The 21,464-nt window shown below is 40.7% G+C and overlaps 1 protein-coding gene across 14 annotated transcripts in view; it reads right to left on the reverse strand.

Annotated features, from left to right (window-relative positions):
• Positions 1 to 21,464, reverse strand: part of AMBRA1 (autophagy and beclin 1 regulator 1) — a 180,492-nt gene that overhangs the window by 154,651 nt on the left and 4,377 nt on the right. The window contains exons 2-3 of one of the 14 annotated variants that reach the window (XM_082410731.1): positions 6,764 to 6,965; positions 6,526 to 6,677 (exon numbers count right to left, since the gene is read on the reverse strand). The exons of the other annotated variants lie outside the window; for them this stretch is intronic. The gene's annotated coding sequence lies outside the window, so the exon portion shown is untranslated. The remainder of the gene's footprint in view (positions 1 to 6,525; positions 6,678 to 6,763; positions 6,966 to 21,464) is intronic. 14 annotated transcript variants of the gene reach the window in all.

Here is a 21,464-nt window from a genome sequence, read left to right on the forward strand (position 1 = left end):
GGAAACTGAAGTCAGACTTACAGGTCCTCCTTGCAATTTGATCACCCTTTGCTAGCAATTTCACTCCACCTTCAAGCAATATGACTTTAGACAAGTTATTTAACATCTTTGAGACTTTTTTGCCCCCTCTGTAAATAGGAATTGCAATATCTGCCTCAAGTTGTTGTGAGGCTCCAATAAGAAAAGTGTGGCGGAGCATTAAGACCACTGCTGTTACTGTTGTCATTACTATTGAATCCTCTTTGGGGTTCACCATGGTTTCCCTCACCAAACAACATGGCCAACTAAAACCTCTGAGACCTGAGATGCCACGATTCCCAAGGGTAGCAGATTCCTAAGAAACATTTCAAAGGCTGTTACCAGACAACAAAATAAAAAGTACTCAGGGAAAGCATTGTACTCATTTGTGTGGCAAAAATAATTAAATGAGATTTGGGCTACCTCTACATAAAAAGTGAATTAAAAAACAGAACCAACAACTTAGAGCTGTATCTGCAAAACCTGGCTAATAATTCACACCCCAAATCCTCCCTATCAATAGCATTCCAGGGGGGTGAATCAGAAAGTTATTAGGCCTGGAAGCACTGTTAAAATGCAGTCCAATGATCTCATTTGAGTAACTGCATCTCTCTTCACTTCACTATGCCCATGTAGGCAAAGTCTAAGAGTCAAATCAGCCATGTAATACCAACATATATCCCAAAAGAACATACAGGATTCAACCCAAGGTTAACTCTTTTTTTGTTGTTTTTGTTTTTTCTTTTTTGGCCGCGCTACATGGCATGTGGGATCTTAGTTCCCCAACCAGGGATCAAACCCGCTCCCCCGACACTAGAAGCACGGAGTCTTAACTGCTAGACCGCCAGGGAAGTCCTGAGGGTTAACTCTTTAAAAGAAAAAAGAAATCCTTTAAATACTAAACCTAGGATCACCTGCATAAGTAGCGTTCTCCCAACAACTGGAAAATTAACTACAAAATGTCAGGCCTTTAATTAGAGGCCTAAAAGTGGCCCAGTACTCTTCAGAAACTCCATGTGGGTGGAAATACACAGGGTTTTCTACAATTGGCAGCTTTGTTTTCATTAACAGGACTTTCTACAGGGCATTTCAGGACACTGCAAATGACACCGTGTATGATCCGAGTCCAAAAATGTAAGCACCACAGCAGCAACCATCCCTGCCTCTATATAGCTCTTGTCTGACTCCCAGAGTAGACTCAACTTGGAGGGCAGCAGGGAATTTGGGGCAAAGCATCACAAATCTAGAACTGTAAACAGGTAACAAATTCTGAAAGCAAACACACCTGGAAGCATAAAAACTTCAACTATTACCTGAGTTGTGTATCTACTGTATGCGGAGTACTAAAGGATATCCTAGGATATACCAAACTGCTAATTGTGGTTTAAGTCTAGATAGAGAAACTTTAAGTAATGTTTGTTTAATTTTTTTATCCATAATTTCTAAATAAGAGATAGTATAGTATAGTGATATATGGGTCCTGAAATCAGACTGGCGATTGAATCCTGGCTCTGTCATTTTCTTGGTACATGAAGGTTTCTTGGTACATGAAGGTTTCTTGGAATAGTTACTTAACCTCCCTGTACTCCAGTTTCATCATCGTAAAAGATAGTATGTATATGATAGGATTACCACAAGGATTAAAAGACTTACCAAATGAAAAGTGCTTGCTATTATATAATTCCAGTGCTTGTACCAAAATAATACCTTCATTCTATAATGAAGAATTACAGAATCTAATGAGAAAAAAAATATTGAAGGCCACAAAGTCCTATAAACAATCAGACTAATTAAAGACAAATTCTTCTAGGCAAAATGAGACTGTCCACTGCAAAGGTCTCCAAACCATTTCATATAAAAAAAAAAAAAAAACTTACCACTGTAACCTTTAAAAAGAAAAATAATAAAATCTCGAGATAATGGTTAAAATAATAATAATTAACACTTTCATAGTCCTTTTCATTCCCACTGTTCTTAGCACTTTACATAAAATAACTCATTTACAATCCTCAGGTACATGAGGCCCTAAGAGAACAAGTCACACTGTCGGTGCTGGATTCAGAATCCAAACCCAGGCAGTCTGGCTCCAGAGTCTACATACTTCATTACAACAGAAAACTCCCTAATGCCTGAGATAAAACCTCCTATGTGGTCTCTCTCCTATTTCACGTACTAGTCTCACATGTATTAGGCCCTCAATCAACATTTCACTGTCTTACCATATCAACTGGAAATCAGCTTGCTTTCTATTTTTAATGTTCATTTCCTCAAAGGTCAAGAAATTAAAGAATGATGCTGAGGGGAATTCCCTGGCAGTCCAGTGGTTAGGACCCTGCGCTTTCACTGCCAAGGGCACGGGTTCAATCCCTGGTGGGAGATCTAAGATCCCACAAGCCCCACGGTGCGGCCAGAAAAAAAAAAATGATGTTGAGGAAAAATGAAAAAAATTCTCATTCCTTCCTTTACAGCAACTTATTTACATAGTTTTTGCGAGAAAAGGGGACTTCAAAACCTTTGACCAGAAATAACTCTGAATTTGATAAAGTGCCAAATAAGACTATATCATGAAATTCAGCTACTATATGTTTACCCTACAAACCTACCAACTCCATCCAAATAAGAAAAATTACCTATTAGGAAATAGGGATAGATGCCACAGTAATTTACTTTTGTACGGCAACCAGGATAGAACATAAATCTCAAAAAACAGTCAACAAAGAATGTGATTGAACATACTCTGTCGTGTCTGTGCATACCCCTTTGTCAAACATGAAATATGACATCAACACACCTGAGAAAAGAAAAAGGGGAGTCTTCAATGTAGAGCCTCATACCAACCCTTTCTCATCCACATGGCAGACACATATGCTAGTGACCTCCCTGCATTGCTAGAGTTAGGATTCTCCACAACTAATTTAGTCTACCTGTCTGTGATAGGTTCTCTCCAAGGACAGTCTCCATCAATTCCTTCTACCCTACTCCCATGCTGCTCTGCCCATCAAGAGATAAGAACATATTTTTCTCTCCCTGAATCTGGGCTGACCCTGTGACTTGCTCTGACCACAGAATATGGCAGAAGTGATGATGTGCCAGTTCCAGGACTGACAGCACCCACTTTCACTCCTGGAAGCCAACCACCAGGCTGCAAAGAAATTCAGGATGTCCCACTGGAGACAAAGACCATATAGAGAGACCTGGATGATAAGACACTACTAGGAGAGGCCACCTTGAAGGTGTCAGAACAGTGAGTTGAAACCCTGTTGCCCTGTCTAACCCAGCCCAGCCACCAGCTGAAAGCAGACAAATGAGTGACCCCAACTGATGCGACACAGGGCAGAAGAACCAACCAGACAAACCCTGCCCAAATTCCTAACCCACAGGATCGTGAGAAACACATCATTGTCTCAAGCCACAAATTTGGAGGTGGTGTGATACTGTGATTTATTATAAGAAATACATATTTGGTCTTAGTCCCCATTTTTGGCACAGAGGTCCTAAAACCCTTGAAATTTCCTGAGTGATAGAAGTATTTTGTCATTCATAAGGAGTCTCTTTTAAACGTATGCTAATAGGTGACTTAGGGAGGTACCCCTAGAAAGCCTCAGGATGGGGCTGGTCACCAGAAAGACCAAGTGATTAGAAGGTTGGAACTTTCAGTCCCACCCACTGACCTCTGGGAGAGGAAAGGGGATAGATGGGCCTGCAGATTAAGCGCTATAAAACCTATTGAAGGGACTTCCCTGGTAGCGCAGTGGTTGGGACTCCTCGCTCCCAGTGCAGGGGACCCGGGTTCGATCCCTGCTCGGGGAACTAGGTCCCACATGCATGCCACAACTAAGAGTTTGCATGCCACGACTAAGGAGCCCGCATGCCGCAACTAAGGAGCTGGCGAGCCACAACTAAGGAGCCCACCTCCCGCAACTGAGACCCAGTGCAACCAAATGAATAAATAAATGGATATAAAAAATATATATACACACACATACATCCATACATACATACTACTGAACAAGATCTGATGAGTTTCCAGGTTGGTGAACACATTCACAGCCCAGGGGGGTGATGCACCCCAGTTCCACAGGGACAGAGGCTCCTGTGCTTGGGACCCTTCCAGATCTTGCCCTATGTACTTCTTCATCTGGCTGTTCATCTGAATCCTTTATAATAAACTGGTAAATGTAAGTAAATATTTGAGTTCTGTGAGCTGCTCTATCAAATTAGTCCAACCCAAGAAGGGGGTTGTGGGAACCTACCACCTATAGCCCATCAATCAGAAGCACAGGTTATAACCTGGACTTGCAATCAGCGTCTAAAGTTGAGGGGGTGCAGTTTTTTGGGACTGAGCCCTTAAACCTGTGGGATCAGATATTATCTCCAGGTAGAGAGTGTCAGAACTGAGTTAAATTTGTAGGACACCCGGTCAGTGTCTGCTGAGAATTGGAGAAATACTTGCCAGTTTTGGGGGAAAAAACACACATCAGAGGTGGTTTTTGTACAGCAACAGATAACTAAAACAATACTACCTAATACCCAGTGTACGTAATGCCTTATTAGGACTCTATCTTCCTCACTAGACCACAAGCTCTGTGAGGGCAAAAATCATGTCTGTCCTAGTCCAGTACCTACTTTAGTGCCTAACATAGAAGAGAATGAATATGTGTGTGTATTTATATCCAACCATGAGGAAAGCCCAAAACAAACACCAAACTCTCATAAATAGCAACACCTAGGTGAAAAAAAAACGTGGTCAGTTATAGGTGGTGCTGTTGTTTCACGGTCATAAATTCAATTTCTATGAGTCAAATATCTCCAAAAAGAGAAAACTTTGTACCATTAACTAATCTCAACAAGTCATTTCATTATGTACATGTCATTAATCAAGACAAGGCCAGGAAACAGAGTATGCACAGGGCAAATCCATCCCTACCACTACTAAGGGGGAAGGGGGGGGCTAAACCTAAAAAAATACATATACAGAGATGACAGGAGTCTTTTGTACTTTTTATACTCATATAACAATGCTTCTTTATACTCATATTTGAAACACAGCATATTTAGAACAAAATACAGAAGCAGTGGATTCTCTGAGAACAACGTTGGGAATATGGGATATTGTATCTTCTGAGCTTGAGAGTGCTGGATATAAAAGTGATGTGATTTAATGGGTAAAGACAAGACTAAGAGGTAAGAAGCTTCAATGACTGATTTCTACCACTGAGGTGTTATATAATCTTGAACAAATCACACTTTACATATAAAAACTGAAAGTAATAACACCCTCTCTTTCTACCTTAAAGGAATAATATCCTTGGAGTATCTTAGGAGTCGCAAAAAGTTCAAGGCAGGATTACAACTTTTCTAAGTAAAAGCCAGCCAAGTTAGGAACCAACAGTAATCAGAATAAACAATAAATGGGACTTCACACAAAGAAGTCCGGCACACGCAGCTCTAAGAGAAAGTGCAAAGGAAACTACAGTGGCTATGAAGCAGAATCAGAGAGTACCTCTAATTAATCACCTGACAACCTAAAAGCAAATAATTTGATGGAATCAAGACCTATACAACCAAAATTATACACAGCCCCTTTATAAGCAGCCAAAGACCAGAAATAAAATGTTAATAGAACCTGCACCTGTACTGTAGACATGCACAGCATTTATGTTCAATTACAAATACTCTAAAATACAACTCGTCTGCCTCTAGAAAGTTAGGCTAAGAGATAATAGTGAATCAAGTACCTGTAAAAGGTTGTCAGCCCAAATGTACCAAGAGATAAGCAAGCAATGTAACCTCTTTTTCTCATATCTACACCCCCCAGGGTGTTTTTTATATATAAACTCAGTGTAAGGCAGACCACTACAGGGTATATCACAAATAAGCTAACAACTTTCCAAAATGCTTTGAAGATACAAAACTAAATAAATTCTAGTGACTGTTATTATAATGAAGGGGAGGAAAAAAACACCAGCTTTTCTGCTATAGATTTTGCTGACTATGGCTTCCTAAAGTAACTCACAATGATATAACCTAATGTCTGCAACATAGTAAAGTTTACGCTCAAAAACAAAGTATGATCAAAGCTAGAAACAAAAAGCCATAAGACCCAAATTTGAGACTGACAATCTTCCTTACTCTCACTTACCTCAGAAGAATAAAGAGAAAAGAAATGAAGCTTCACCTGAAAACTCTTCTGGGGAAAACAGTGAGCTGAGAACCCCTGAAAACTCAAGGAAGAACACAGAGGAAACCACTGAACCAAAAAGAAATTGAAGCTCAATTTTTGAGTCCCAACCTATCAACAGAATCAGGACCAGGAAGGCTACTGCTAAGTGCACAAAAATGGCAAGAGATTTCCTACTAGCAAGCAAAAAAGAAAGAAAGAAAAAATAAAAGAGTAGCTTTTGATGGAAGAAATTTCACAGAGACGAAAACAGCTTAACCCCGGAAATGGGAACTGACCCCAGCTGCCTCAGGCAAACAGGCCTAATGGCTTTGGCAACAACATACCTTTCATCCACCAACAACATTAGGAGGCTGAAGTAGAGCCGATTTCAAATCACGAAGGATCACATCTTTCTGTTTTCTGCGTAGTCTTTGGGAAAAAGAGTCCAGCTCTCCTCCCGGAGTACCACACTGCCCCCAGTAGTTCCTGGAAACTCCTGGAGCCACAGCAACAGTACTGTAAAAAGCTTTGAGAACGTTAAGCCAGGTATCCTCACAAGCCCAGACAGGTAAGATTACTCACCAGACAAATAAGAAAATTTAAACCTGGAAGAGGTTAAGAAATTCATCTAGGTTTGCAGGATGAGTCAGTAGGCAAAGCAGGATTTGAATTCAGGCTTTTCCTTCAGATAGTATCAGAGCTTGACTCTCAGTCCTTGGCTCAGCAGATACTGTGTTCAGTGTTCTCCAATGTTAGAGTCAGCCCAGGTCAGGTTCTTGGCTGACTAGAATAGGGAAAGGAAAAATTTCCCTCAAGGCTTCAGGAAAAGGAGAAGTCAAATTATTAAATGCAGAGCTCTTACGCTAAAAGGTCCAGATGCCCTTCTACCTTGCCAATCACATTTCTCAGCCAATCAAAATAAGGCACTGGATTTTAAGAACCTAGTCATTTTAAGCTCTGACTAGAAGTTGGATTGTATTTCCCCTACTTCCCAAATAAAAAACACTTAAGGGGGACTGGAAAGATGCAAAAGCAATAACAGACAGCCAGCAAGTGTTTACTGAGTATCTATGTACTCAGCACTATTCTAGGCACTGAGGATACTACAGCGAATGAGAACATACCTGCCCTCAAGGAGCTTATGTGATTATTTATGTAATTAAAAAAATGATGACACTTTCAAGTACTGATAAATGTTAGGAAGAAAATATGAAAAGTAATGTTTTTGGGGGGGATAGATTAAAGGAAGGAAATCAACAGTTCAGAATCACGTTCTAGTTTTCTATGACTATGAGCCTGAGAAAATATGAATAACTCAGGAGAAACTTTAAAATATTTTCATACAAACTAATACTACAATAAATATAATCCAACATCACTTCCTATTTTTAAATAATTATATATAAGACTAAATTTGAAATAGCATTCAAAGAAAGTATTCTTACCTCAAAAGTTACAGCAATCTTAAAGCCTTACAAGTACATGGCAGTAAGATCCCAATATTTATCCAATCATCCACCAACTGATAAAGACAAGCCCAGTGGCAGAATATAACACATATATTTAAAGCAATACTTTTATCGAACATTCACTGAATATGTGCTATACACCTGACAGTGCTAAGCACTTTTCCACACATTATCTCATTTACTTCTCACAGCAACACTATGAAGATAAGTACTATCATTATCCCCATTTACAAGTCACAAAACTGAGGCTTAGAGAGAGGTTAAATGATTTGCCCATGTGGAGGAGAGATTCAAAATCAAATCAGATGGGACTTCCCTGGCAGTCCAGTGGTTAAGACTTTGCCTCCAAGGCAGGGGGAGCGGGTTCGATCCCTGGTCAGGGAGCTAAGATCCCACATGCCTCAGAGCCAAAAAACCAAAACATAAAACAGAAGCAATATTGTAACAAATTCATTAAAGACTTAAGAAAAAAAAAAAAAATCAGATGCTAAAGTGCATACTCTAACCACTATACTATATTGCTTCTATAGAACAAGCACTAAACCTCAGATACAGAAAAAAACCCTTTTCGTGTCCTCACACCTAGGTCAAAATTACAAAGAGTTATTTAATTCAGGAGACAGAAAGAGAAGGAATAAATCTGAATGAATCTGAGTCAGAACACAGTGCTATAACCTTAGGCAAATTCCACAATACCCATGCCTCAACCTCCCTATCTATAAAGGAGTTAACCACACCAGCGCTAACCATTACTTGCCTCCTGGTAGGTTGTGAGTGTTAATTATTATTTGTAATAAATACACAGATCATCAGTTGAAAGAAACAAGGAAAACTACAGCATTATTATTATTGCCTTGTTGCTAGAGCAAAACACCAGAAATCAACATAAATAAGTTATGTACACCAAGAACGTAGGGTTTGAATATGTACTTTGAAAGGCAATCATATAATTAGTTGTTTTACCTCTAATTTTTTTCCTTTTTTTTTTTTTTTAATTTAAAAAAGCAATACAGGGACTTCCCTGGTGGTTCAGTGGTAAAGAATCCATCCTGCAATGCAGGGGACGCGGGTTCGATTCCCGGTCGGGGAACTAAGATCCCACATGCCGCGGGGCAACTAAGCCCTCGCGCCAAACTACTGAGCTCGCACACCTCAATGAGATAGCCCACGTGCCGCAAACTACAGAGCCCACGCGCTCTGGAGCCTGCACGCCACAACTACAGAGCCCACGTGCCACAACTAGAGAGAGAAAACCTGCACGCCACAACTAGAGAGAAGCTCTCATGATGCAATGAAGAGCCCGTGCGCCGCAACGACAAAAAAGATCCCACATGCCTTAACGAAGGTCCCGCGTGCCGCAACTAAGACCCAATACAGCCAATCAATCAATCAATCAATAAAGGGGGGCGGGGGGAGCAATACAGGAATTTCCCTGGTGGTCCAGTGGTTAAGACTCCAAGCTCCCAATGCAGGGGGCACGGGCTCGATCCCTGACTGGGGAACCAAGATCCCACATGTGGCACAGCGTAGCCAAAAAAAAAAAAAAAAAAGCAACACATACCACATGGCATTTACCCCAGAGAACGCATGTTCGCACAAAAAAAGGTACACAAATGTCCACAGCATCTCTATCAGTAACAGTCAAGAACTGGGAAAAAACTCAGATGTTCTTCAATGGGCAAGTGATTAAACAAACTGAAGTATAGCCAAACCATGGAATACTACTCAGCAATTAAAAAGAAAGGGGCACTGGGACCTCTCTGGTGTTCCAGCAGTTAAGACTCTGCACTCTCAGTACAGGGGGCCCAGGTTCCATCCCTGGTCAGAGAACTAGATCCTGCACGCTGCAACTAAAGACCCGCACAGCCAAATAAATAAATAAGTAAATAAATATTTTTTTTAAAAAAGGAGCACTATTGATTCATGCAATTTGGATGACTCTCCAGGGAATTACATTGATTGAAAAAGGCCAATCCAAAAGGTTACATACTGGGAATTCCCTGGCAGTCCAGTGTTTAGCACTCAGCACTTTCACTGCCTGGGCTGGGTTCAATCCTTGGTTGGGGAACTAAGATCGCATAACTGGCAGCGCAGCCAAAAAAAAATTTTTTTTAATTAAGAAAAAAAAAAAGGTTACACACTATATGATTTTATTCACATAACATTCTCTTTTTTTAATTAATTAATTAATTTTATTTTTGGCTGCGTTGGGTCTTCGTTGCTGCGTGTGGGCTTTCTCTTATTGCGGCGAGCGGGGGCTACTCTTTGTTGCAGTGCACGGGCTTCTCACTGCGGTGGCTTCTCTTGTTGCAGAGCACGGGCTCTAGGCACGCGGGCTTCAGTAGTTGTGGCTCCCAGGCTCTAGAGCGCAGGCTCAGTCGTTATGGCGCATGGGCTTAGTTGCTCCGCAGCATGTGGGATCTTCCCGGACAAGGGATCGAACCCATGTCCCCTGCAATGGCAGGCAGATTCTTAACTGCTGCGCCACCAGGGAAGTCCCACATAACATTCTTGAAATGACAGGTTGCCAGGGACAGATAGGGCCGGGGAGTGGGAGATGGGCCATCTTCCCCAGGGGGTATTTTCCCTTGATCATCTGCACAAAAACTTTATTGCAACTTTATCCACTGTACTATCAGATCATTATGATTTGGTGGGGGGGGGGGAGGAGCAGTGGCTATAAAATGGCACCAGGAGAGATCCTGTGGGATGGAAATGTTCTGTATCTTGACTGTGTCAATGGCAATACCCAAGTTGTGACAGTATACTATGGTTCTGTAAGATGTTACCATTGGGGAAAACTGGGTAAAGGACACACAGGATCTATCTCACTGTTATTTCTTACAACTGCATGTAAACCTACAATAATCTACAAACCTACAATAATTAAACAAAAAGTTTAATCAGAAATGAAGGCAACACGTGCCTCTTGTAACAAGTAAAACAATAGTCTGTGGTCAATCTCTTTCCCTACCTGTCCCATTCCCTCCCTCTTGAGATAACCATGCAAACTCACTGCTCATACAAACAGGCATGCATTTAATACTTTGTTTACTGTATCAAAATGGGATCATACATACTACACATTACCCTGCAGCCTACCTTCTTCACCCATCATCCCTGTATCATAGAGAGCTAAAAAAAAAAAAAAAAAAATTTTTTAAGTGCCAAGCAGGATGGCAGGTATAGAAAATTTTCTGACTAGGGCAAATCTGACAAATGTTTACCGTGCTAATGTGCCATAGCTGAGCCAGGTGCATTCAGTGAGAGCACAATATACAAGTAGCATTCTAAAGAGATCTGCAAAAAATACAAGGTCTTCAGCAGCTCTTCGAAGATCCCATCCCCCTCTCTGCCTCCTCCATGGAACCATCCCGGGGGCCCATGGAGGAAGAAATGCTAAATGATTTCTTTTCAGCAGAAAACTGCAAGGGGGGATAATTCTCCCACATACTGAAGCCATAGCAAACAAAATTCCCTGAAAATGTATTCCTCCTTCAAGCAGAAGTGCAAAATATATTGTTGATAACATTTAAGACACCCATTTGTAAAACAGCAACTACCACTATTAAGCGCTTAATGTTTTATGTACTGTATCTCTAGAGCCCCCTCCTACCCCACTACCATTTTACAGACCAAAACCTGGCTTGATGTGAAATTACTTGCCCATGATCAAACAGCCAGCAAGTGGTAAAGCTGGCATTCAAAGGTACAAGACAAGTGCTTTTTCCACTTTATCAGGTTTTTCTGTAATATCACATGCCAACAGAAGAGATTGAATAAGTTTAATAAGTGTATTTAGGCAGAATCCATTTTCTAAATGTCTGCTGACTTTGATTCAACCTTTTTTTTCCATTTAGCATGTCTGGGGGGACTATATTATGTGCCAGGACCTATCATAGGTGACAGTGAGAGAGAGGTAAAAACAAACAAACACAACACAGAAAAGGCCTCCAACCTCAAAGAGCTTTCAAACTGCAACTGCAATATACTGTAACTGTAACTGCCATATTGATATGTGGCAAGTGTTACCCTCAAGGAAGTACAAAGTGCTGTGGGTTTGAAGAATCCAGCTCTCCTCCCAAAATCAAGTGACGTTAGCTTCCTTACAATTGTTCTTAGTTTCAATTCCACTCATATTCTACAAGTCACATATTTCTCTTCGTGATCTCTGGCAAAAGGTCTGCAATGTCCTTCTATACAAAACACTGCCCCAGACATGCTCAATTAGTATGAACAGAAGCTGCCAGCTCAAATCAGCAGAAAGCTCCTTAATGCTGTAATTTTTTGAAATTTTGGCAATGAAAAGCAATTAACCTTTTTGGTGAAATCATGGATGTGCAGAGTTAAAAGTGACTTAGACATCATTTTGAACATAGAGACTTAAAAAGGTAAATTCACTTGTCCATTGTTACAAGACTCACTAAGGGCAGCTCTCAGACAAAAGCCCACGTCTCTCAACTCATTGTATAGAGTTCCTTTCCACTCCTGCTTCTTTCTTTTAAGTCCAATGAAAAACTTAGTGATGTTCAAGTTTTCTCATTTCATCAATGATAGATGCATTCATGAATCATGTGCAGTTTAAAGATGAACTTTATCAAAAACAGACATGCTAAGCATGATGAGATACATATACACAGAGGTAAAGGACTGCCTATCCTTGATAAGGCAGAAGCTCTTCAGGCATTTGGGAAGGCAGTGTTAATACACTAAAAAATTGCCATCATCAACATCATCATCATCTTAGCAATAGCTAGTATTGGGGGGGGATACGACTATGAGCCAGGCACTCACAGTATTTACATGATATTTCTTATCCTTACAACAACTCTTGAAAGATAGGTGTTGTATTGTATACTGGTGCACACCAGGTTTAAAGAAGAATCCCCAAATTCCACAGCTACCCAGAGGCTGGGCTAGAATTTAAACTCTAGAGTCCATGCTCTTTTCCCACTATCCTATGCTCCCTAAGAACAGAATAACTGCACTGCACATGTGGCTGTGACATCAAGTCACTTCAAACTCTGACATAATTTCCTGATCGGCAGTTATGTAATTAGCCATCTTTTCAATCTTCAGGTTGTCTTAACTAATTTATTTCATGATTCCACAGCGGTCTTCCATGTTTTCTTCCTTTCCTTTTTTTCGTTTTTATAGAAGCAAAACCCTTTTTCCAAATGAAATCTTATGTGAAAACACTAAAATATAAAAGAGATCAAAGTTGAGCTGCTCTGGTTTAAGCAGAATGGGAGAACCAAAGCTCTTCCTTACTCTCATGGCCATCCCTTAGGCACCTCCAAAGAAAACACTAGCTTAATACAGAAGGCTGCCTTCTCCATCTCAGCTTTCCCACTCACCATCTGTATGAGGACCAGAGGACCTCAAAGCACGATTCTGATAACAGACCTGAGACCCCTCATGAGGGATCACTTTTTCTTGTCCTTTACAACAGAGAGACCACCATCCACTTCATAGGTTTGTTATTAACATTACATGGAGGAACAAATATAAACTTCCCAGCACACGGTAAGTATTGGAAAGTTGGCTCCCCCCTCTTTAATCCTGCAGAGGTAGCAGTTGTTGCCAATTCAAGAAAGCTCAATAAAATATACTTGATGGTATTTTCAGTAGCAAAGAAGTAAACAAGTAAATATTCCCACAGCTCCACTAAAATAAACAAACTTAATAAACCCTTCATTAAAGGTACCAATGGTGGGCTTCCCTGGTGGCGTAGTGGTTAAGAATCTGCCTGCCAGTGCAGGGGACACGGGTTCGAGCCCTGGTCTGGGAAGATCCCACATGCCGCGGAGCAACTAAGCCCGTGAGCCACAACGACTGAGCCTGCACGTCTGGAGCCTGTGCTCCGCAACGGGAGAGGCCGCGACAGAGAGAGGCCCGCGCACCGCGATGAAGAGTGGCCCCCGCTCGCCGCAACTGGAGAAAGCCCTCACACAGAAACGAAGACCCAACACAGCCAAACATAAAAAATATAAATTAATTAATTAATTAAAGAAACGTTTAAAAAAAAAAAAAAAGGTACCAATGGTAATACCCCAGCTTAGTTTCCCAGTCAGTCAATGACCCATGGATCTCAAAGCACAATGTTGATAATAGACCTGAGATCCCTTATGAGTTACCATAATGCAGACCGCAAGTGTCAGGTGAATGAGTTAATGTTATTCTGAGCACCTTAAATTTAGCACTTCCTGAGCTGAGCATTTAAATTGGCTACTTAATATTGCATTTAATGAGTATTTTTATGTTCATGTTCTACAACAGAATCTAATGTTCATTTGCCCATCTTCTGGCTTCTATTTCTCCAGGCATTACAAACCAAAAATATGCTGATGTCGTGTGCACCTTCACCTAAGCAACTTTAACCTGGTCCTTCCTAAACTAGTCATTAAGAATCTATTAACTGGAAAGAGAAAAAAAAAAAAAAGAATCTATTACGTTAGTCTGTTACTGATAATGTATTCCCTTTTCTATATGTGTAACAGGAGACTAAATCCATTTTCACAGGAAAGAGGTTCTCAGTCCCAATCTAAGCCCAACCAACAACCCTCAAATTATCAGCTTTATGGAAACCGCAGGTGTTGGCTTTGACCCCTACAGTTTAGGAAGAATTATAACAATAATACATCATACAGCCATGAAAAGACTCATTTACAATAAAGAACACATCCCTAAGCATTCAACTTGGGAGCCAAGAAGATTCAGAATGCTAATCTATTTTATCAGGAGACCTTGAGCAATTCACCTACTCTCTAATGATTATTTCTTCATAAGGAAAATGAAAATATACTCATTAAAATGCCAGAGATACTGTTTGATTAACCATCAAACAACTATTTCCTGCGGTTACCAGGGACCTCAGGAAGTCATCTTTGTCATCTCCCTCATTTCTTAACAAGTGCACACCTAAATCATCCTAGAAAGACAGTTACAAAGTCTTTGGGAAAGATATTTCACAACCTTCCTTGGTAACATTCCAGTATCTTGTAGTCAGGAAGTTCCTTCTAATTTGTAATCTATATCTTTTCCGTTGCAATTAAAACACATTCCCTCTTGTCTTCTCCACTATGGAAAGAGAACATCTGCTTAACGCCACCTGAACAATACTTCAAGAGACTATAAAATATAGGAAACCTATTTCAAACAGCTTCATGTAAATGCCACATGGCTTTCAGTGGGTCACCTAGACAAAGAACGTGATTAAGAGTCTGAAATTCCCAGTTCCATCACTGACTTGCTCTGAAGAAGATATGAAGTTAAAACCATGCAGATGCTGTACCTCAATTATCCCATCAGTAAAATGCAAATAACAAAATGAGTAAAGGAGAACTCAATTCCTCAAAAAGTTAAACACACGAAAAGAGATTCTCAATCCCAATCTAAGCCAACAACTCTCACATCACACACTCTACAGAAACTGCAGATGTTGGCTTTGATCCCTATGGTTTAGGAAGAATCATAACAATTACATTACCATAGGGCTCTGTAATTCCATTCCTAGGTACATACCCAAAACAACTGAAACAAGTACATGCACATGCATGTTTACAGTAGCACTATTCATAATATCCAAAAGGTGGAAACAGTCTGAACAGTTCATTAATGGATGAATGGATAAACAAATTATGGTCTATACATACACAAAAGGTTACATACTAGATGATTCCACTTATATGAAATATCCAAAATATATCAATCCATAGAGACAGAATGCAGATTGCTCATTTCCAGGGGCTAGTGGAAGGGGGAAATGAAGAGAAACTGCTCAATTGGAAAGAGAATTTACTCTGGAATGATGGAAATGTTTTGGAACTAGATAGAGGTGGTGGTTGCACAACACTGTGCAAATGCCACTGAACTGTTGTTCACTTTAAAATGGTTAATTTTGTGTTATGTGAATTATACCTCAATAAATTATTTTAAAAGAAAAAAAAAAGAATGCTAGGAGAACTAATGGGCACAATTACCGTAAAATGCTTACCCTTCCCAGGGAAGTCATATAAAATTCTAGGCAGAATGGTAGCCAAAATGTTTAATACTACTTCAATATAGCCAATTAGACTTTGAGCAAAGAATATGTAAATGGGAAACAAAATAGAAAACAAAATAAAGTCTAGAGTTATAATTATATAGTATCCCATATGGAAACAAGAGCCAATAAATAAGTGAATGAATAAAGGGAAATAAAGTAAATAACCAAGCATATCAGCTAATTTGCTATAGCAATAATGACCATAGGAAAGCAGTAAGAAAAAGATAAAGGTAAGGAATGAACTTTAAAAACCAAAACTGGCGCTTCCCTGGTGGCACGGTGGTTAAGAATCGGCCTGCCAATGCGGGGGACACAGGTTCGAGCCCTGGTTCAGGAAGATCCCACACGCCGCGGAGCAACTAAGCCCATGCGCCACAACTACTGAGCCTGTGCTCTAGAGCCCGCGAGCCACAACTACTGAGCCCTCATGTCACAACTACTGAAGCCCGTGCGCCCAGAGCCTGTGCTCCACAACAAGAGAAGCCACTGCAATGAGAAGCCTGCGCACCGCAACAAAGAGTAGACCCCGCTCGCTGCAACGAGAAAGCCCGTGCAGCAACGAAGACCCAACGCAGCCAAAAATTAATTAATTAATTAACTTTAAAAAAAAAAAAAAGAAAAAGTGCTTGCTCAAAGCAGGTGGTTAATAAATACAGTAATAATAAAAAAAAATCCAAACCAATAATACTAAAATACAAAATATCCATTAGGTAGGGCGGTGAAAACAGAAAGGCTAATGATAGCAAAGCTGAAAAGTACATAAAGCCTTAAACTCCGAGGCCACATATAAAGACCATGAGAATCATTATCTCACCATCTTGCGAATACCCTCATTCCCTTGCCCCTTTCTGCTTTAATACAACTTTTTCGCAAGACACCAAGGCTAAGCAGGCAAGGACAACAAAATGAAAAGGTACTGTTCCTATGTTCATGGACCTTATGATATTACTTCCTCTTAAAGTCTTACTTCTCATGGGAAGACACACGTGGTAATAATCTAAATATACAGACCATCTCCACTTCCTCCCTTTCCACTTCTTAAACCCACTTTAATCTGGCTCTGGCCCTACATTCCTCCAATGCTGTTCTTGCTATGATCATCAGTGATCTCTGTGTTGCTAAATCAAACAAAATACAGGTGATCACTTCCTCCCTGAAACACACTCCTCTCCCAGTTTCTGAGATTTTCTCTTACATTCCTTGCAGCTTGGTCCTAAGCGCTCTTCTACTCCTAGTCTATACATGCCTTGCGTCTGGGTAAACTCATCCATTTTCCTTGACTGTTAACACCTGTATACGGGGGCATCCAGATTTATTTCCAGCGCCACTTTTGAGCGTTAGCTCAATGACTGCTTACTTGATGTGTCCACTTGTATTATTTCACAGATATCTCACACTTAGCATGACTAAAATTGAGGCTTTCATTCCACTCCCCAACTCAAGTTAAAATCTACCCCTCCTCCAATGTTTCCACCTCAGAAATGGCAACTTCTGAGATGCTGATACTCATGCCAGAAATCTGGGAATCATACCTGATACCTCTCTCTTCCCACATATCCAATCCATCATTAAGTCGTTCTGTCCTAATTCTAAAGTATCTACTGAATCTTTCTACTTTCCTCCATCTCCTCTGCCTACAGCCTAATCCAAACCATTGTCATCTTTTGCCTGGACCACTATAAGGCATCCTAATTATTAGACTTTCCCCACTTCCTCTCTTTCCAAATTTTCCACAATTTCCAATTTTTTCCACCACAGATTTTCAAATATTTCCACAATGTAACCAGAATAATTTTTTAAAAATCATATATTAGGTTACAACACTCATTCTTAAAACCTTCAAAGGCTTCTGATTATACCTAGGAAAAAAATCCAAAATCCTTGACACAGTCCTGCCTAAGTCTCTATCCTCATCCTATGCCCCCCATTCTTACCCACTGCTCATTGTATTCAAAGCACACCAGTCTTTTTTCAGTTTCTCAAATGTGCCAAGTTCTTTCCCACGCCAAGGCTTTCACACATGCTATTCCCTTCCCTTCCCCTTTCATCCTTCTAGTCTCTGCTTAAATATCACTTCTTCAGAGAAACCTCCCCCAAAGCTCCAATATAATTCACGTACCCATGCTATAATCTTTTTTACTTTTCCATTATAAGACTTCACATACTTTGTAATTATACATTTATGGGTGTATTTTTTGGTAAATATTTATTTATTTATTTGGCTGCATCGAGTCTTAGTTGCAGCACGGGCTCTTTGTTGCGTTGCAGCAGTGGGCTTCTCTCTAGTTGTGGCGTGCAGGCTTAGCTGCCCCGCGGCATGTGGGACCTTAGTTCCCCGACCAGGGATCGAACCAGTGTCCCCTGCATTGGAAGGCAGATGCTTAACCACTGGACCACCAGGGACGTCCCTACTGGTGTATTTTTTGTTTACTGCCTCTCTCTCCTCTGGATCATAATCTCCATAAGGGCATGGACAATGTCTATTTTTTTCACTGTACTCTTGGTATAATGGCAGTAGTTTAAGGAATTTAGAATTGTTTAAAGTATTGATAGTTTAGAATCAGTATAATTTAGGGATTAGGAGCAGGGGAGCCAAGCTGCTTGGATTCAAATCCTGGTTCTGCCACGCACGAGCTCTATGACCTTGGGCAAACTGCTTAAGCTCTCTGCGCCACCATTTCCACATCTAGAAAATGGGGAGAACAAAGTACCTACACCATAAATAAGGTTGTTATAAGAATGAAAAGAATCAACAACACAAAGCACTTAGTACAGTACCTGGTGCAAAGCACTTCAATAAGCACTGGCTCTGATCAGCTCTTATTAGGGTATCCTCACCACCTCCTACAGAGGTAAACATTCAATAGACATTTACTGGATGAACGACTGAAAAAACAGACTCTACTATAGTCATTAAATAGGCTTTTTTAAATGACAGAGCAGGAATATTATAGAGATTTGGAGATGAAAACATAAACAGTTAAGGCAAAGACTGAAGAAACCCACAATTTATAATGCATAAAAGGATAACAGTAATAAAAAACTAACTCTGGGACTTCCCTGGTGGCGCAGTGGTTAAGAATCCTCCTGCCAAGGCAGGAGACACGGGATTGAGCCCTGCTCAGGGAAGATCCCACATGCTGCGAAGCAACTAAGCCCGTGCACCACAACTACTGAGCCTGCACTCTAGAGCCCGCAAGCCACAACTACTGAGCCTGCACTCTAGAGCCCGCGAGCCACAACTACTGAGCCCGCGTGCCTAGAGCCAGTGCTTCGCAACAAGAGAAGCCACCACAATGAGAAGCCCACGCACCACAACAAAGAGTAGCCCCTGCTCGCCGCAACTAGAGAAAGCCCGCGCACAGCAACGAAGACCCAACGCAGCCAAAAATATAATTAAAAAACAAACAAACAGAGGGCTTCCCTGGTGGCGCAGTGGTTGAGAGTCTGCCTGCTAAGGCAGGGGACACGGGTTCGAGCCCTGGTCTGGGAAGATCCCACATGCCGCAGAGCAACTAGACCCGTGAGCCACAACTACTGAGCCTGCGTGTCTGTAGCCTGTGCTCCGCAACAAGAGAGGCCACAATAGTGAGAGGCCCGCGCACCGCGATGAAGAGTGGCCCCCGCTCGCCGCAACTAGCGAAAGCCCTCGCACAGAAATGAAGACCCAACATAGCAATCAATCAATCAATAAATAAATCTTTAAAAAAAAAAACAAACAGAAAAACTAACTCTACTGGATGCTCAGTCTTTACCACTAAGCAAAAAATATGTTCACTCTTCCAGATGTTTACCCAAGGTGATTTGGTGGCTTTGACTTTTCCCTAAACATCACCCTTTTCCACAACTTTAATCACTTTCTTCAAAATCCATCAAGCACCAATCACAGTTCAAATAAATGGTAAAATTCAGATACTATCATTTTCTACCTGTTTTGCAAAGAAATGTTCTTCTGTTCCTAAAATAGCTCTAGACTGTTTTGCTACATATATTACAAAATCCTCAAAGTTTTGCCCTCCATCTAATATCTGGAACTCTTTCAGACACTGTTGCTTTGGAGGTTTTCTCTTTCCCAGTAAAGACTCATCCTCTCACTCTAAGTTGAAGGACACTGAGGTGAAGGAAGGACAAATATGCTGCTTTAACTTCCTATCCCTTATTCAAGCTTTCTCAAAAGACCCTAAACTTCAATCTAAGCATCACTATTACCTGTTCTGCTTTTGAAGAACATATAATCTTTAGCTTATTATAACAATATTGAAAATGATAACAGCTGGCATATATAGTGCTATGTGCTATTCTAAACACTTTACATATGTCAACTCATTTAAATCTCACAACCACCGTATGATATTCTACAGATGAGGAGAGGCACAGAGAGGTTAATTAACTTGCCCAAGTCGCAGAGCTAGTTAAGTACTGGCACTGTGATTTGGACCCAGACTGCCTGGCTCCAGAGTCAGGACCACTATGCTATTATTTCAAGAGTTTGGCAAGACATATTTTTCTGCCTTGTTTTCACAGGTCAGCTAGACAGAAATACTCCAATTCTCTCCCCAAATCAAACATGCATATTAATCCTCTCGAATTCAGCAAAACTTCAGCTGTTTCATTATATCATAGGCATATATACCTAAAACAAAGTAATTTTGGCTCATGGGAGAATATATGTTCTATCCTGGGAAGCAGAAATAAACAAATGATGAAATCATGAAATGTGAAATTTGCCTCAGTGAATCCTACAGATAGAAATGTAATTCCAGTAAGTAGTAGGAAAAAATGTTTGCAAAATACTTTTAATTTCTTGCAGGAAAAGTACCAAACAAGATTGTAAGTGTTGGGCTTCCCTGGTGGCACAGTGGTTGAGAATCTGCCTGCCAATGCAGGGGACATGGGTTCGAGCCCTGGTCTGGGAAGATCCCACATGCCGCGGAGCAACTAGGCCCGTGAGCCACAACTACTGAGCCTGCGCATCTGGAGCCTGTGCTCCACAACAAGAGAGGCCGCGATAGTGAGAGGCCTGCGCACCGCAATGAAGAGTGGCCCCCGCTTGCCACAACTAGAGAATGCCCTCGCACAGAAACGAAGACCCAACACAGCCAGAAATAAATATAAAAATAAATTTAAAAAAAAAAGAAAAAGATTGTAGGTGTTATTGTATACACACCCAACAGCAACCTACATTTTCCCTCTCTCAATTTCACGACAATTCTCCTAAGTCTCTCCCTTTATATGAAGCTGAATACCTCATCTTATTCCCTGCTACAAACACCTGAAGGCATGTATCCAGTTTTCAAATTCATTGAACTCAACTTCCAAAGGACAGTTTTTTTTGGAAAAAACTAATAAATAAAAACTAACACATAAGAAGTAAAAAATTAAACCCATTAGTCAAGCATGCTGGATATTCATTAAGTCATAGTTATCCTTTACTATGCCAAATCCAGTGTCATCATACATTAAGTAACAGACAAATATTTTATGTAGCAATCTTAAATGAAGACTTCCATTGCAATGGCAACAGGGGAACATGAATATACTGAATCATGGTATGTTTCCAACTTTTTAGGGGGCTTAAGGATGCCATGGCTGAAGACCCCAATCCCCGTGAACACCCAGTGCCTTCCTCACTCCTTCATCTCTCTCATCTCTCTCTCTCTCTCTGTCAGCCCTTGTTTGTTTCCTTAATAGCACAGCCTAAATTTCAGTCTTTATCAGATACCTGGTCAACTCTGCTCCCCACTGCAATTATCTCCATAAGGGCAGG

Source organism: Balaenoptera physalus (genome assembly GCF_965194825.1).
Source record: "Balaenoptera physalus genome assembly, chromosome: 10".
Lineage (NCBI taxonomy): Eukaryota > Metazoa > Chordata > Mammalia > Artiodactyla > Balaenopteridae > Balaenoptera > Balaenoptera physalus.